General features: G+C 52.9%; 1 long non-coding RNA gene across 1 annotated transcript; it reads left to right on the top strand.

Moving 5' to 3' along the window:
• Window positions 1–1,815: 1,815 nt before the first annotated feature.
• Window positions 1,816–11,311, top strand: LOC147362429 (uncharacterized). The gene is made up of 2 exons (XR_015136206.1): window positions 1,816–2,147; window positions 5,268–11,311. It is a non-coding gene; the product is annotated as an uncharacterized LOC147362429 (long non-coding RNA).
• The last annotated feature ends 4,978 nt before the right edge of the window (window positions 11,312–16,289 follow it).

Genomic DNA, 16,289 nt, shown 5'->3' with positions numbered 1-16,289 from the left:
AAAAAGAAAGCTTATATAACCACCTCTCTGGAGGCCCTTTGGAGGCTGGGAGAAAATCTGGAGAATTCCACCCCCTCCCCTGACCCCTTCCTCCTCCGCATCAGCTCATGCCCTTCGGGATGGGTGGTGTTTGATGAAAGCCAGGCCTGAGCTCGACCACCCTCGGCAGACAGAGCGGTGCAGGAAGTGGACGGCATGCTGGGTGCACCCACCAGAGGAGGGGTGGGTTGAGAAAGCAGGAAGGAGACTGAGGCCATTCTTGGAAAGAAGCTTCCAGGCTGGTTGTGGATGCTTAACATACCTCCTGGCTCCCAGGGCCCTGGGCTGTCATGTCTGCCAGCTAGTGGGGACATGGGGTGGGCTGTGCTAGTCCCTGCTTCCTTGTTCAGATGAGAAGCGTGTGTGAAATAGGAGAGGGCTTCCCTGTGGTTCAGGGGTAAAGAATCCACCTGCCAATGCAGGAGATGTGGGTTCAGTCCCTGGTTTGGGAAGATCCCCTGGAGGAGGAAATGGCAACCCGCTCCAGTGTTCTTGCCTGGGAAATCCCATGGACAGAGGAGCCTGGCGGGCTACTGTCCATGGGGTTGCAAAAGATTCGGACATAACTTAGCAACTAGAAAACAACAACAAAAACAGAAAGGGCTGTGTGCAGTGTGACAATCAGGAGCGTGTGTGAAATAGGAGGGAGGGGGAGGAGGAAGAGGTGGACGCAGGAAGGGTGAGGATGAGGCAGGAGCTGAGGAGGGACAGAGGGAGACTAGTTTTGGAAGGCGAGGGCGTGAATTGGGCTGGAAGGATGAACCCCGCTGTGAGAACACACGAGGCCTGAGTTGGTGCCTTTGGGGAATCCTGGGGTGTAAGGTGGAGGCCTCTATGAAAACGCGAGCATTTGTGCCCCAGGGACCCCAGAGTCCTTGCCGCTGCACAATTTCACCCCCTTCAGTCCCTTCCTTTTTCCTCCTCTCGGCCACGAGGAGCGACTTCCAGTTCCTGCAACGGAGAGAGCTCATGTTGGCCTCAGGGCCTTTGCACACCCTGTCTCCGCTCCTCGAATGCTCTTTCTTGATCTGTTTCCTGGGTCTCAGCCTGGATGTCGTGGGGGCCCTGAGGAGCTTCTGTCGTTTGACCAGCAGCTGGGTAAGCTGGGCTGAAGACAGAAGCCTGGGAGTGTGTAGATGGGGCTGGAACCAGACCTGGAGGGGACCTGGAGGTGTGTGGGGGGGTGGTGGAATGGAGGAGTGAGGAGAGGACCTGGGCCAGAGCCGTAAGGAGCAGACAGTTAGGGGACCCTCAGAGGAGGAGTGGGTTATAAAGGAGCAGCAGAACGTGGAAGCCAAAGCTTTTTTTTTTCCTTTGGCTGCACCACGCAGAGATCAAACCCACACCCCCCACAGTGAAAGCACGGAGTCCTAACCACTGGGCTGCCAGGGAAGTCCCGGCAAAGCCTTTACAGGTCATGAGATCCCTCTCTCACATGCTCATAGAAAGTCAGGGCATAGAGTGCCGCCACTGGCACCCAGGGGCCCCTTCCCCTCCGCACTGCCCCCCACCACTGTGTGCCCCTTACTGTTTGCACCCGCTTTGTCCCCCCTAGAGGTAACCCCCTATCCTAACTTTTGGAGGAATCCCTCCCTTGACTGCCTCTAGAGTTTCTCGTATCTCTACCCCGGGATTTAGGCTGGCCCGCCTGTGACGAGGAAGTAGGCTCTGTGTGCTTCCTCATCTGTGCGATGAGCCCAGCCCGTGGCAGCCTCCCCCCCCCCCCCCCCCCCCCCCGCCAAGGGATACGGAGGGGACACAATGCAGAAGCGAGGCATTGCATTTCCTGATGATGGCTCACTGGTTAAATTCCAGGAACTGATTTTATGGTGCTGACGGAGGGAGCCCTGGTTGCTTCGACACAGCTTCCTGGGGGGTCCGCCTGGAGCACAGGGGGCAGAGCGGGGAGCGGGTCAGGCCAGACGCCTGCTCTCACAGAGTTCATGGCCCTCCTTCCTCCTCTGTCCCACGAATCTGCCCTGAGTTCCTGCTCTATGTCCGGCATGGTGCTGGGGTGCTGGGGGTCTGCAGGGAGGCAGACAGATGGGCACCAGCGCCCCCCACCCCCAGCAATGGGGGAGACAGACCTTGACCACATCATTCCCCAAGTAAGTAAATGAGACTGATGGGCCCCAGGTCAGGGGCTCAGATATCAGTCACTTATGGACCCAGCTTGCTCTCAGGCGATGGTGAGAAGGTCTACTTGGAGCAAGTCTTAAAGGATTAGATTTGCTTGTGAAGCACGTGTGTGTGCAAGAGTGTGTGCTCAGTCGCATTTGCCACTCTGTGAACTGTAGCCTGCCAGGCTCTTCTATCCATGAGATTCTCCAGGCAAGAATACTGGAGTGGGTTGATATTTCCTTCTCCAGGGGATCTTCTCAGCCCAGGGATCGAACCCGCGTCTCCTGCACTGGCAGGCAGATTCTTTACCACTGAGCCACCTGGGAAGCTCCTGCACCGTGCCTTGTAAACGCCTCAACTGTTGCTGCTTTAATCTCTTCTTTTAGGGTCTCATCCTTGCGTTGTACCCCAAGTCATGCCCCTGGTTGGCCTCTTGCTCAGTCTGAAGGCAGGGAGGCCTGTGGCCTTTGTAGCTGGTCCAGGATTCTGGGAAGTGGGCATCTCTCCCTCCCGTGGCCAGGGGGACGAAGGGCAGGACGACTCTGTCCAGTGACGCCCTTGGGAACTCTCTGAAGTCAGCGGTTCAACTGCGACTCAACTTGAAATGCCATGTGAATTTTTGGGTCCCTTTGATCTGAAACCAGGGGTTTCCCACCCAGGCAGAGGAGGAAGTAGGGGCTTAAAACAAAAAGAAATGCCTTTTTAGGCAAAAGTCTGTGATGGGGATGAGGTTCGTGGTGGGAATCCAGGGTGGCCACAGCGGGAGGGTGGCCAAGCCTCTGCTGGGCTCAGTCACTGGGACGTGGATGGAGGGATCGCTCCGTTGTCCTTCCCATCGGGGGGAGGGGGCCACTGCAACATAAAAGGACTTTTTCTGACCCTTTTTACTCGCTGATGAGGGCAGGGTGCCAGGATGGGGGTGGGTGGCATGGGGTTTTCTTTTCTTGTCTCCTTATTGTCTTCAGAAAAGAAAAATTGACACCCCTCCACCCTTCCCCCGACATGATCTTCATGGCTGTTCACGCTCTGGGCCCTACTGCTCCTTCCTGCTGGGGCTGGTGCAAACCAGGAGTCTCTGCTTGGTCTCTGTCATCCTGCGAGCCACAGGCTGGACATTGGCCTAAGGCACTGGGGAGCCGTGGATGGATCTTTAGGAAGGGTATGGCAAAAGGACATAAGGGGATTAAAGTTGCCACATAAAATATAGGACATTCAGTTAAATTTAAATTTCTGGTAAATAGTCATTTTTCAGGGTAGGTAAGTCCTCAATATTGCATGGGACAGACTTGAATTAAGATTTTATTTGCTGTTTATCTGAAATCTCAGATGTAACAAAGCATCCTATATTTTTATTTGCTAAATCTGGCAACCCCAAATGGAATGAACATTTCTCCAGGCCCAGGGTGTGAGCTATAGCCGACCAAGAAGGAGAGGGGGAGGAGGCCACAGCCCACCACGGGATTCTGGAATCTCCTGGGGGTTGCCTCACCCCTGTCCTTGACTTCAGGAACTTTTTCCTGAAACTGAGGGCAGAAGGGAAGGGCCACAGAGATGTGGGCATCGCTGGGTGCAAGGTTGGGGGGTAGGGTGGAGGCATAAGGCAGTCTTCACAGCTTGTTAAACTGTGATTCCCAGACTGCCTTGGTGGCCCAGTGGTTGAGATTCCGTGCTTCCAAAGCAGGGGGCGTGGGTTCGATCCCCAGTCAGGCACGATGGTCAGGTATCTCAGGGGGTTCCCACGGAGATGCCAGCGCTGCTCGTCACAGGTGGCAGGATGGGAGCACGCAGTGAGTCCTTGTCCTCATCCACCCTCTGGGGCCCCGCATCTCTGTCCAGGGTGCAGAGGCTCCAGGGGCCCTGACCAGCCCTATCACCCAGCTCCGAGTGGCAGCATGGGGCTGGAGCCCACTGGGGTCTGTCTGACTCCAGGACTGGCCTCTCAGTCCCAAGACTCATTGCCCCTCCCAGCCTTGGGGGGGGGGTCTCCTCTCTGACCCCTGACCCCTTGCTGGCCTGGCCTAGGCCTCTGCTTGCTTTTTACAGCTTGCCTGCCCTGTACCTGGGGCTCTGTCTCCTGCATCCTGCCCTCCAGGTGGGATCTCCTTGAGAGCAGGGCCTTTTGTTCCCAAATGTCAGACGGGAGATCTCCCTTGATCCCACCGCTCCACAACCCCTCAGTCCCAATGACTCCAACAGTCAGATAGAGGGCTCTCACCAGAACCCTGCCATGCTGGCACCTGACCTTCCACTCCCAGCCTCTAGAACTGTGAAACATCCGTGCCTGCTGTCAAAGTGCCCCAGTCTACAAAGTTTCGTCCAGCAGCCCAAGCTAAGACAGGAGGGCAGTGGTCGGGCACAGTCGGCAGGGCCCTGGTCGATAAGGGCTTGGAGACAGCACACAGCCCTGTGTGTTTAAGGAACCGTAGGTCATGGTGAGCTGAAGGGCAGTTGGGAACATGGAGGAGGCGCAGGAGAGTGGGCTTTAGCTAGGAGGCCGGGCGCCCTGAGTAACATTCAGACTGTTCTGATTATAGATGATATAATGAAAACACTCTGCCTACAATGCAGGTAGACCCGGGTTCCATCCCTGGGTTGGGACGATCCTCTGGAGAAGGAAATGGCAACCCACTCCAGTACTCTTGCTTGGAGAATCCCATGGGCGGAGTGGCGCGGTAGGCTACAGTCCATGGGTTCCCAAAGAGTCAGACACGACAGTGGTTTCAGTTTCAAAGCAGCAAGAGACAACTGTGTCATTTTAGGCACAGTTGTCAAGGTGCCACAGGGTCAGGAGTTTGTGTGTACATCCGGGGCACGGCCAAAGGACGATCAGCATCCACGGGTCCTGGTGTGTCTCTGGATGTCTGCCCTTGGTCCTGTTACACCGACCATGCCCACCCTTCCTCCCTTTGTGCTCATGGATCTGCTTGTGCATTTTCCAACTCATTTTTATAAAATAAGAGCAAATGCAACAAAATGTTTTGACAGTTCTCACTAATAACCATCGCAGTCAGAGATGGGAGGAGGAACCACACACACACATACACACACAGAACAGCTGTCTGTGGGCCTCCTGCAGCAGGAAGCACTTTGCTGACTCTACTTCTTAGCTCCCCACAGCAACCCAGCGAGGCCAAGACCACCCGGTCCCTGTTCCACCAGCCAAGAGATTGAGACCCTGAGAGGTTAAGCTGGAGTGTCCGAGGCCACCAGGTCTGGGGCCCCATGTGAAGGATTCTCATCACTGCTTGCCTCAAAGATGGTCATGCCAAACGATCCATCTACATCTCCTGCCCCAGCGCCTTTGCTCTGTCTCTGTCCGATGGGCTGAGATTTGAAGAGACGGGATACCCTCTGGGCTGAACACAACTTCCCTGTTGCGTCTTCCCATGTCTTGGTAACTGAGAAATCCCCCTGGGGGGCTACCAGCTGGCGAGCCCCTGCAGGCCTGGAGCCCTGAGTGACTCTGTGGAGCAGAGCTCTGGCCAGGAGGTGTTAGCGAAAAAAACAACTTCTGTTGTGCGGTGCCACGAAGATGGAGATTTGGGGGTTGTTTGTTCCAGCGGAGCCTGACTTTCCCACCTCCAAGGCCCCGCCTGCCACGTGTGAGAGGGTGGCCAGACACTGTGCCCCAGCCCTGCGCCATGGGCAGCCCCCGGGAGGGCTCGAGTGTTGCTTTCCGGGACAGTCTGAGTGAGGCCGAGCCGCACAGCTGCACAGAAGACCCAGGCCCTCCCAGATGTGGCCTCGTCTCCACGCCAGGACAGTGGGGGCCTCAGCTCTGGGCCGGCACAGGGCAGCCTGCCTTCTCTGCCAGGCCTTTCCGAACCTGGCAGAGCTGCACAGAGCACAGCTGGGGTCCTTCCCGTGTGCACCCCTCTGGAGCTAGGCGCTTCCATGAAAGCCCCAGCTGCAGCTGGCAGGGTGAAGAGACGTCCGTGCCATGCTCACCCAGGTGCTTCTTCCATCGCCGGGAGCCAGACTTCACCCGCTCTGCCAGCAAAGGGCCAGCTGGCAGGAGACAGTCTGCAGGGAGCCCGTGGCTCTGGGCCCAGCCAGCCTCACCCCTGCCCGCCCCCTTTTCCCCCAATCTGCCTTGACTGTGCCCATCGCCTGGTGCCGTCTTCTGTCTCGGGACCCTGGCTTGAGCCGTCCCCTTTGCCTGGAACGCCTTTCCTGCCTTGTCTGCCTGTAAGCACTTCCTTCCTGCCCCTACTCATCCGTCCTTTTTTCTCCCATCTCACCCCACTCGCCCAGGTGACATGACGCTGGTCACCTGGCTTTGCAGCCCACGGTCGACTTCTCCATCTGCTCTAGAGACCGTGGCCCTCGAGGACAGGGAACGTGCCATTCCTGGGCGTCCTCTCAACCCTGTGTGGTGTGGATGAATGGGTGCTGCCACGCCCTGGGGAGCTACACCTGGTTATTAAGCACCTGTCACGCGCTGGGCCCGTCACAGTGCGGTGCTGGAGACCCGCGTGGGCCACAATCAGCTCAGGTGATCACGTGTGCTTGGAAGAACTGTGCTACTTCCTGTCCCTGTCTGAGCCCAGCGAAGGCCTGGGTGCAGATGGTCTGCTGGGCAGGGCTCCCCAGGGACTGCGTGAAGGGTGGGAGAGGGAGACAGAGAAGAAGCAGAGGCCCCTGCAACGGGGGGTGGTCTGCGTGCCATAAGCCCCACCCAAAGCAGGTGCTGGACCCTGAGTCTCCCCCAAGCTTTCATGCTACTCATGTGGCCCCCACCTCACCCAAGCCCTTCCTGCTCCTTCATCCTGTCTCTGGTCACCCCCCAAGGAGCCAGCAAAGAGGCTGCTTCCAGCTCTGTACCCGCAAAGAAGTGTCTGACCAGAACCAAGTTTGGGGGGTGGCTCCAGCTCTTTCCCCTGTAGAAATACGTTTTCTTTTTTCTGAATGTTGGCAGGGTCCAGGACTTGACAACAGGGCCCACGTTCCTGCATCGCCAGTCTTTTCCCTGCACAGGTAGTGAAATTTTAAACAGGCACATTCCTGCTGCCCAATTTTCATTAATTGGATCTAAAAGGGTTTCTATTTTCTCCCCAAACGTTGATTGATCCAGCCGAGGTAAACAGCTCCGCCAAAACTGAGCAGGGAGTGAGGCTGCTGAAGGAGATGGGATAACTGATGTTACTTGACATTTACTCAGAGAGAGGAAGGGAGGGAGGTGAGTCACACGCAGAGTCTCAGCCCACAGGTTTTGTAGAAATGAGCTGCTGTGAGGCAGGCAGGAGCAGGAGGGCTCCGAGAAGCTTCAGTTCCCCCAAGTTTACAGGCTTTGGGGAGCCCTGGGGTTTCTCTGCCCTGGGAGGTGAGGTCTCCGTGTCCTTAGATGGCTGTGCATTTAGCTCCAGAGGTGGGACCTCTGGGGACACCAGCAAGGCTCATCTGTTGGCTTTCAGTTTGTGATGAGGAGAGATGAGAATATACGCCTTTCTCTGCAGACGTTCTCTCTGGGTGAGGCGGGGAGGATTCAGTGGGTTAGCAGGGAGACAGACAGGAGGGGCTGGGTGCATGGAAACATATACACTAACATATGTAAAATAGATAGCCAGTGAGAATTTGCTGCGTGACTCAGGGAACTCAAACTGGGGCTCTGTGACAACCTAGAGGGATGGTATGGGGTGGGAAGAGGGAAGAAGGCTTAAAAAGGAGGGGACATATGTATACCTATGGCTGATGGTTGATTCATGTTGATGTATGGCAGAAACCACCACAATATTGCAGTTATCCTTCGATCCAAACTAAATAAATTTAAGAAAAGAGAAAAAACTCTGCCAAGCAATCGTTGCTTCTGATTGCCTCAGTTTTCCAACTTGGTGTCACACCTGATGGAGTTTGCAGGAGGCATTACTTATGGTTCAGAAGTCACCACTGAAGAGAAGATAACAGGTGAGCAGGGCTGGCTCTCTGCACTGGGATGGAGAAAGGAAACCAGGGGAAGCGCTGCTCTCACTGTGGCCTCCAACCACGATCACCCACTATGTGTAGACCAGACGTTGCTTTACTTGATGGTAAACTTAAGGGTTGGCTGAGCACATGTATTCAGCCAGGCTCTGCTGGTTGCAGGGGCTCTGCCTGCTCAGCCTCCCTGTCCAGGCTTGCTCTCTCTCATCATCTCCTGTCAACCTTGCTGCCTCCTGCAGCTGTGAGTGCCTTGCTCTGCAGACCTGCCACCATGTAGATCTCCTTGCTCCCACCTCCTGACCTTTAGAGCTGACTAAGTTTCCTCTTGGGCTTCCCTGGTGGCTCAGCAGTAAAGTCTGCCTGCAATGCAGGAGCCGCAGGAGATGTGTGTTCGATCCCTGGGTTGGGAAGATCCCCTGGAGAAAGAAATGGCAACCCATTCCAATACTTTTGCCTGGAGAATTCCATGGATAGAGGAGTCTAGCTGGTTACAGTTATGGGATTGCAAAGAGTCAAAAATGACTGAAGCGACTCAGCATGCATACACTCACATGTTTCCTCCTCCTCTGGATGTCTGTCCTGTCTCCTTCTGCTTGGAAGATCCTCCTTCCTTTGGGTACCAATGGTCTTGATTTTCTTGACTACCACATCCCAAACTAAGCCCTACCCCCTCCCAAACCTGGTCCTTCTCTACAATCCCATCCCCGTGGGGCCCCTCCAGCCCAGCAGCCCCTTGAGTCAGACCTGGCTTTCATGCTCACCTCCTCCTTCCCCATAAACAGTCAGACATCAAGTTATTACCAAATCAGTCACTCACTGAGTCATCCTGGCTCTGCATCCTCAGCTTCTCTCAGACCCGTCCACTCATCTCCTTCCCCATTGCTGCTGAACTGGTCTAGGGGGCCATCATCTCAGCCCCTGGCTGGTTTCGCAGCCTCTGCTCTGGCCCTTGTACTCTTCTCTACTCAGCAGTCCCGAGTGCCCTTTCATGGCCTCTAACCCTCCAGGATGGGGAGTATCTCCCATGGCTTCTGGCTTCCATTGTTGCCGAGGAGGAGTCGGCTGTTGGTCTAACTGGGGAGCCATTGAAAGTGAATCTGATTTTTTTTTTTTTAAATCTCTGACTGCTGTTAGGTATCTTATCTCCTTGCCTTTCTGCAGGTTCACCATTCTGGACTGAGGTGTAGATTCTTTTTTAAATTAATTTGGCTGCACCAGGGCTTGGTTGTGGCATGTGAACTCTTAGCTGTGGCATGTGGGATCTAGTTCCCTGATCAGGGATTGAACCCAGGCTCCCTGCACTGGGAGTGCAGAGTCCTAGCCACTGGACCATTAGGGAAGGCCTGAGGTGTGGGTTTTTGAAATTTATCTTTCCTGGGACTCTTTGGGTGTCTTGATGCTGCTAATTATTTCTGGAAAATTATCAGCCTTTATCTCTTAAACATTGCCTTTGCCCAACTATCTTCTTCTATTTTTCTTTCTTCCAATTAAACTCCGTCTTTTCAATCCTCTCTGTCTCTTACTCTCTCCTTTCCCCTATCTTTGGGTCTCTCTGCAACACATTCAGGATACTTCCTTTTTATTTATCTTCCTTTGACCCAATTCTTCCTTTGTCTGCATTTAACCTGCTCTTACACCCACTCACTGAGTGTTTTTTACCTTTTGCTATTTTGAAATATATAATACATGCATTAGACACATAAATTATAAACATACAGCTCTGTGAAAGAGTATGGGACCATCACCAAGAGGTCAAGAAGTAAAGTCTCAGAATTTTTAGGTTTCAGTTATTGTAATGTTCATTTTTAGAACTTCTATTTGGTCAATTTGCTATGTCACTTACAGTTTTATGTTCGCTGCTGATGTTTCTTGTGTTTTTATTTTCAAAAACATAGTAGGCGTAGTTGTTCTATGCTGACTCCAATATCTGAAAACTTTACAGGTATATTTCTATTGCTCTTTTTTTCTCTTGAATGTCTTACTTCTTTGTGTTCCAGTTTTCTTTGTACACTGGTCATAGTATTTGAGAACTTGAGTGCAAGGAAATCTAAGGCATGGGATGAAGTTACCTTCTTCCAGAGAGAATTTTGGCTGCTTCTGCCATGCACTTCGTCATGGTACATCAAAGAGTATGTCAAGGCTGTATATTGTCACCCTGCTTATTTAACTTATATGCAGAGTACATCATGAGAAATGCTGGGCTGGAGGAAGCACAAGCTGGAATCAAGATTGCCAGGAGAAATATCAATAATCTCACATATGCAGATGACACCACCCTTATGGCAGAAAGTGAAGAAGAACTAAAGAGCCTCTTGATGAAAGTGAAAGAGGAGAGTGAAAAAGTTGGCTTAGAGCTCAACATTCAGAAAACAAAGATCATGGCATCCAGTCCCATCACTTCATGGCAAATTGATGGAGAAACAGTGGAAACAGTGTTAGACTTTATTTTGGGGGCTTCAAAATCACTGCAGATGGTGACTGCAGCCATGAAATTAAAAGATGCTTACTGCTTGGAAGCAAAGTTATGACCAACCTAGACAGCATATTAAAAAGCAGAGATGTTACTTTGCCAACAAAGGTCCGTCTAGTCAAGGCTATGGTTTTTCCAGCATTCATGTAGGGATGTGAGAGTTGGACTATAAAGAAAGCTGAGTGCTGAAGAATTGATGCTTTTGAACTGTGGTGTTGGAGAAGACTCTTGAGAGTCCCTTGGACTGCAAGGAGATCCAACCAGTCCATCCTAAAGGAGATCAGTTCTGGGTGTTCATTGGAAGGACTGATGTTGGAACTGAAACTCCAATACTTTGGCCACCTGATGTGAAGAGGTGACTCATTTGAAAAAACCCTGATGCTGGGAAAGATTGAAGGTGACAGGAGAAGGGAATGACAGAGGATGAGATGTTTGGATGGCATCACTGACTCGATGGACATGAGTTTGAGTAAACTCTGGGAGTTGGTGATGGTCAGGGAGGCCTGGCACGCTGTAGTCCATGGAGTCGCAAAGACTCGGACACAACTGAGTGACTGAACTGAACTGAACTGAACCTAGTTCTTCACAACTGGCAAAGGGAATATGCCTCTGGGCTTGGAAAAGCTCTTTAGGCAAGAATGGTCTCCATATACATTCTCTTCTCTGGGTTCCTACTTGATCTTCAGGTACGGTTTGAAAATTTTTTACTCTCTTGTAAACTTTTAATGCTTTTGGAAATATAGATCTCTATCTCTGGGCTTCTCCATTGGCTCAGTGGTAAAGAATATACCTGCAATGCCGGAGACGTGGGTTCGATCCCTGGGTGAGGAAGATCACTTGGAGGAAGGCATGGCAACCCACTCCAGTATTCTTGCCTAGAGAATCCTATGGGCAGAGGAGCCTGGTGGGCTACAATCCATAGAGCTGCAAAGAGTAAGACATGACTGAAGCAACTGGGCACACACACACGCACGCATCTCTATCTCTACATTGAGTATAGATACTTCAGCTTTTTAAGTTATCTTCAGTTAGAAGCCTGGTCAAAATGACCCAGTCCCCACTGAGTTATTTTTCTAAACAGGAAATCTGGCAACATCTCTCCTGTATTTAGAAGTCTAGACAGGCTCCCACTGCTCTCCAGTGAAGACTATAGTCTTCAATGCTCTCCCAAGGTCCAGGCAGATCTGGCCTTGGTCATCCTCCTCTGTAAACTCACCTCTCACTCCTCCTCTCTGGTGTTCTCTGCTTCAGTCACATGGAGCTGTTCTGGTCCCTGAGAGTCACGCACCTCTGAGTGTCGGCAGGTGCTGTTTGGTTCCTTCAACCTGTGGACCAAGTCCTGTTTGCCCTCTAAGTATCAGGCTAGGCATCACCTCTTCCAGGAAGCCTTCCTTGACTTCACCACTCCAACCTCTTTCTATGTTAGGTGTCCCCTCTGGGCTCCCATAGTACCCTGTACCCCCCATGATAACACTGACTATAATTACATACTTCTCTGTCTGTCACTCCACTAGACTATGGGCTTAATTAATAATCTGGAATAAATGAAGGATGTATAGATGGATAAATGGCTGGATGACATCTCACTTTTTCCCTGACATTGTCAATCATTCTGGCTCTTTGGGGACCCATCCCATACCCTGCAACTGAACTGGTATTGCCTGCTAGAAGGTATCCCTTCTTTTTTCTCCCTCTATATTACCTGCTTGATTCTTTGCCCAGAGTGACTTCAGGTTCCTTCTAACACACACTTTCCTTGAAGTTCATATCCTCTCCCTGGCCCTTAAGTCAAGAAGTGGAACTATAAATCCCAGAAATAGGAGAATATATCAGAGGGGACAGTTTTAATTCAAACTATGGGAAACCCTATTTCTTATAAAGTCTTTACCTATGCACACAAATTCCAAGGCCTGCTTCGAGGAGAAAGTCAAGCAGGGAGGCGTCCAGTTCAGCGATGACGTCCAAGGACTCTGGGTCTCTGATGTGGGTTAGAATCCCTGGCTGTGGGACTTTCCCCAGTCGGTATCATTCATCGCAGAGCAGTGATGCAGGGCCGGGCGGATGGGGCATTCCCACTAGATTCTAGCCACTGTCCTTCAGTGACCTTGTCCCGCCCTCCCTGTCCCTCTGCCTTTCCAGAACGACCTTTCCCTTCCTCTGACTAGTCGCATCTGCCGAGTCTCTGCCAGGCTCTGCCCCTCGGGAAGCTCATTCTGACTGCCCTGGTCCATGCAGGTCTTCGCTGGCATCATCCTCCCTGGTGTGAGGAGCAGCTAGGTGGGGTGGGGCCTCACTCTTCATTTGGAGCACTGATTGAGCACCTTCTGTGTGCAGGGCCCTGTGCTGGGGGTGTGGTAATGAGTGAGACCTGCAAGGTCCCATTCTCTTGTTTCTTCCTTGCTTCTTACAGAAGCTGTTTGCTTGGTCTCTTGGTGGTTCCCATCTCCTCTGACTCCTAACTGGGACTTGGAGGAGGCTGGTGGGACTCGGGGGGCAATGTCAGGTGGAGACACATGTTCGCCTCCTGGGATTTTCAGGAGTGATGGTGACATTCCCAGACACTGGTATAAGCTTGAAGATATATAAAATGCTTCCCTTTCATTCCCCTGTGGGTCTCAGTGACAGAGAACAGGGTGGGCTGATCATTTTAGAGATGAGGAGACTCAAGGCCAGAGAGGGACAGAGACTCCTGAAGCTCACACAGCAGGTTATTTCACTAGACTCAGCCTTCACAGCCCGAGACGCCCGCTTGACAGAGGCCCTGGGTGGACCTGCCCTCTTCCCCCTGGTATCATGTCCTCGGAGGCTGCTGAGCAGGGGCTAGGGTTTCTGAGGGCTGGAGACGTGGTCTCCCCAGCAACTACTCGGGACCTGGTGTTCAGGGCAGGAGGGGGATCACTTCCTGTGCAGCAGAAGCGCCAGAAGAGTCCACAGCCAGGAAACCAGTGTCGTGAGGAGGCTCGAGGTGATGAGGCTGGGGGCGAGGAGGAGGCTGGAGGGATGGAGACAGAAGAAGGCATTTGAGATGCCTCTAGAAGTCGGGCAGACCTGGCAACAGGTTGGACATGAGGCCGTGGGACGGGGATACTCAGAGCTTCGAGAGGATGGCTGACAGGACGATGGGGTCATTTGTGGAGTGAGGGGCCCTTGGAGGAGGAACCTCTCTGAAGAGGGTGCAACAAAGGATCTGGTTTTTTATTTTTTCTGTTTTTTGGCCTTGCCATATGCCATGCAGGATCTTAATTCCCCGATCAGGGATTGAACCCCTGACCCCTAAAGTGGAAGGATGGAACTTTAACCACTGAACCGCCAAGGAAGTCCCAGGAACCTGGTTTTGATCAAGAGATGTGTGGGGCATTCCTGTAGACACCCCTTGTCCATGAAGGTGGCTGGGATTTAGGGGTGAGTGACGACCAGTTGAACCCCCTCCCCAGTCCCAGCCTCTAGCAGCCTCAGCCCTCTGGGCTGGTTCCTTGGGATCTTGGGAACATGCAGACCTCATTTCCTGCTCAACAGCCTCCCTGAAAGGAAGACACCCAGGGACTTGGCTGAACCTTGGAATTAATTTCAATTCGAAGTGTTGCCTGGCGTCTGATCACGTGGGACTCCCGTAATAAGATTACTTAATCACATGCTTACTCCGTGATGAGGGAGGTGCGGCCCCGGGCTTGCGGGAGGACTCCGAGGCCCACGTTCGGTCCCTCCGGCCTGCTCCACCTGGCAGTGCACTTCGAATGAAGTTCCTGCCTCAGACTGTCTGCTGTCTCGGCGATTCAGACACTCATGAAGAAGGGAAAGATGCCGATGACGCAGCCAGAGATGCAGGTGACCCCACCTCCCAGCAGCAATGGCTGCAAAGCATAGACTTGCTGTCCCAACAGCATGGTGCTTGGAGCAAGAGGGTCTGGGGACTTGTCCTCCCTGGCATCTAACGCAGCACATTGCCCCTCACTCACTGTCGTCTTCTGCTAGGACGTAAGCCCCACGAGGCCCCGCATTTCTGTCTGTGGTTCATTGGTGCCTAGAACGTGTCTGGCATGTGGCGGGATCTGTCGGGGTTGGATGAGTGAATGACTTCCCATTTGTCTTAAATCCAGGCCAGGGCCTTCCTGCCTTTTTCTGGGTCTAAATTGAGGGTTGTGAACAGTTGCTGGCTGCCCACCTTCCCATAAAACAGAGCTAACGGCCGTAAAGCTTTCTGGGCAGGACGGCTGTGGGGACGAACTGTGACAATCAAGACCCTTGGTATTGACCTGGACACAGCAAGTGCTCAATAGTGTCTGCCACGAGTATTACTAGGGGGTTTATTTCTCACTACCTAATTTTGGGAGACTTCAGGCTGACCATGTTGCCATCAAGCCTCAGATCCCCTTCAGCAAGAGGAGCACATGACGGGGCCTCCGCTAGGCACTGCAAGATCCCGAAGGCCCACATGTGCCCCACTAGTAAGAGCTTGGGGGCAATGAAGAAGCCTGTTTCCCCTGCATCTTGCAAAGTGCTTTAAACTAGATGAAATGCTCCCTCACATTCTCATATCTGACCTCAGTTGTGGAGGACAGGATGGGGCGGATCATTTCATGGACACAAGCCCAGAGAGGCACAGTGACTGCCCAAGGTCACACAGCTCGTTGGTGGAGGATGTGATATTTCCTCCCACCTCCCCCGCCATGGGGGAAGCGGGAGGAAGGAGAGGATGAGGACAGGGCTGCCTGCCTCTTCAGCTGGCCCAGCATCCTTGCCGGGGGTGGACATGGCCCGAAGCTCCGGAAAGGAAGGAGACGAGACTGGAGTGGTTCGAATGTTGCCTCCTCAGACAGTCCCTTCCCCAATCAGCATACTTAAAGTAGGTCTCCCGAGTTGCTTTCCCAAAGTCTTGTCACCCACGGTGTTTACTGCATTCTGCCGCCCGCCTTTCCTCCCTTCCTTGTTTGCTTCTCTTGTTCAGAGTCTGCCTCTCCTACTGGGGACCATCTTTGAAGGAAGCAGGGAGGGGGCTTAGGGAGTCTTTGCCATCACTGTGCACCCGCCCCCTTGCACAAGTCAAGCACTTAGCAGCTGTTCAAGGCATATATTTTCAGGGTAAAGTGACACATTCGTCCATGAAATAGTGATAACACATACTTCCTGGCATTGTTCTTGGGCTTTTCAGGGGCTGGTGCCTGAAAGCATGAGGCACGTGGCTCTTGGCAGGAGCAGGGGCTAAAGATGGTGGCTCATGTCCCTCCCCTGTCTTGGGAGTCTGAGCCTCAAGTTCCCACCACGCCTGGTACAGCTTCACAGTAAATCTGCAGACTGATTGAATGAGAGATTTACAAGACAGAGAAACAGGGTTAGAGTCCTTGTGCTCAGTGATGGTTTTTGTTGCCTAGGAACACCCACCCCCGTCTTCAGAGGTGAGTGACTTTGTGGGTGAAGAATGGGTCGTGAAAGACCCAGGAAGTAAATAGCCTCCATCGCAAATGAGCAGAAGGGAGAGGGCCTTGGGAGGGTTCCCAGCTCTGCAGGGCCCAAAGCTGGGGGAGGTGCTGGTTCCTGTTGGGGCAGAATTAAGATCCACAATGATTTCTTGATTTCTCTGGTGTCTACAACTTGCCGAGGGAGTTTATCATAAGGAATGTTAACATCTGCATTTTGGGGACTTCCCTGGTGGTGCAGTGGATACGAATCTGCCTGCCAACGCAGGGAACACGGGTTCAGTCCCGGAAGATCCCACATGCCGTGGAGCAACTAAGCCCGAGCG

The sequence above is a fragment of the Bos grunniens genome, chromosome 11 (assembly GCF_055505025.1).
Source record: "Bos grunniens cultivar Pamir isolate PY7600 chromosome 11, Bosgru_T2T1.0, whole genome shotgun sequence".
Classification (NCBI taxonomy): domain Eukaryota; kingdom Metazoa; phylum Chordata; class Mammalia; order Artiodactyla; family Bovidae; genus Bos; species Bos grunniens.
This window is presented reverse-complemented; position numbering and strand designations above follow the sequence as displayed.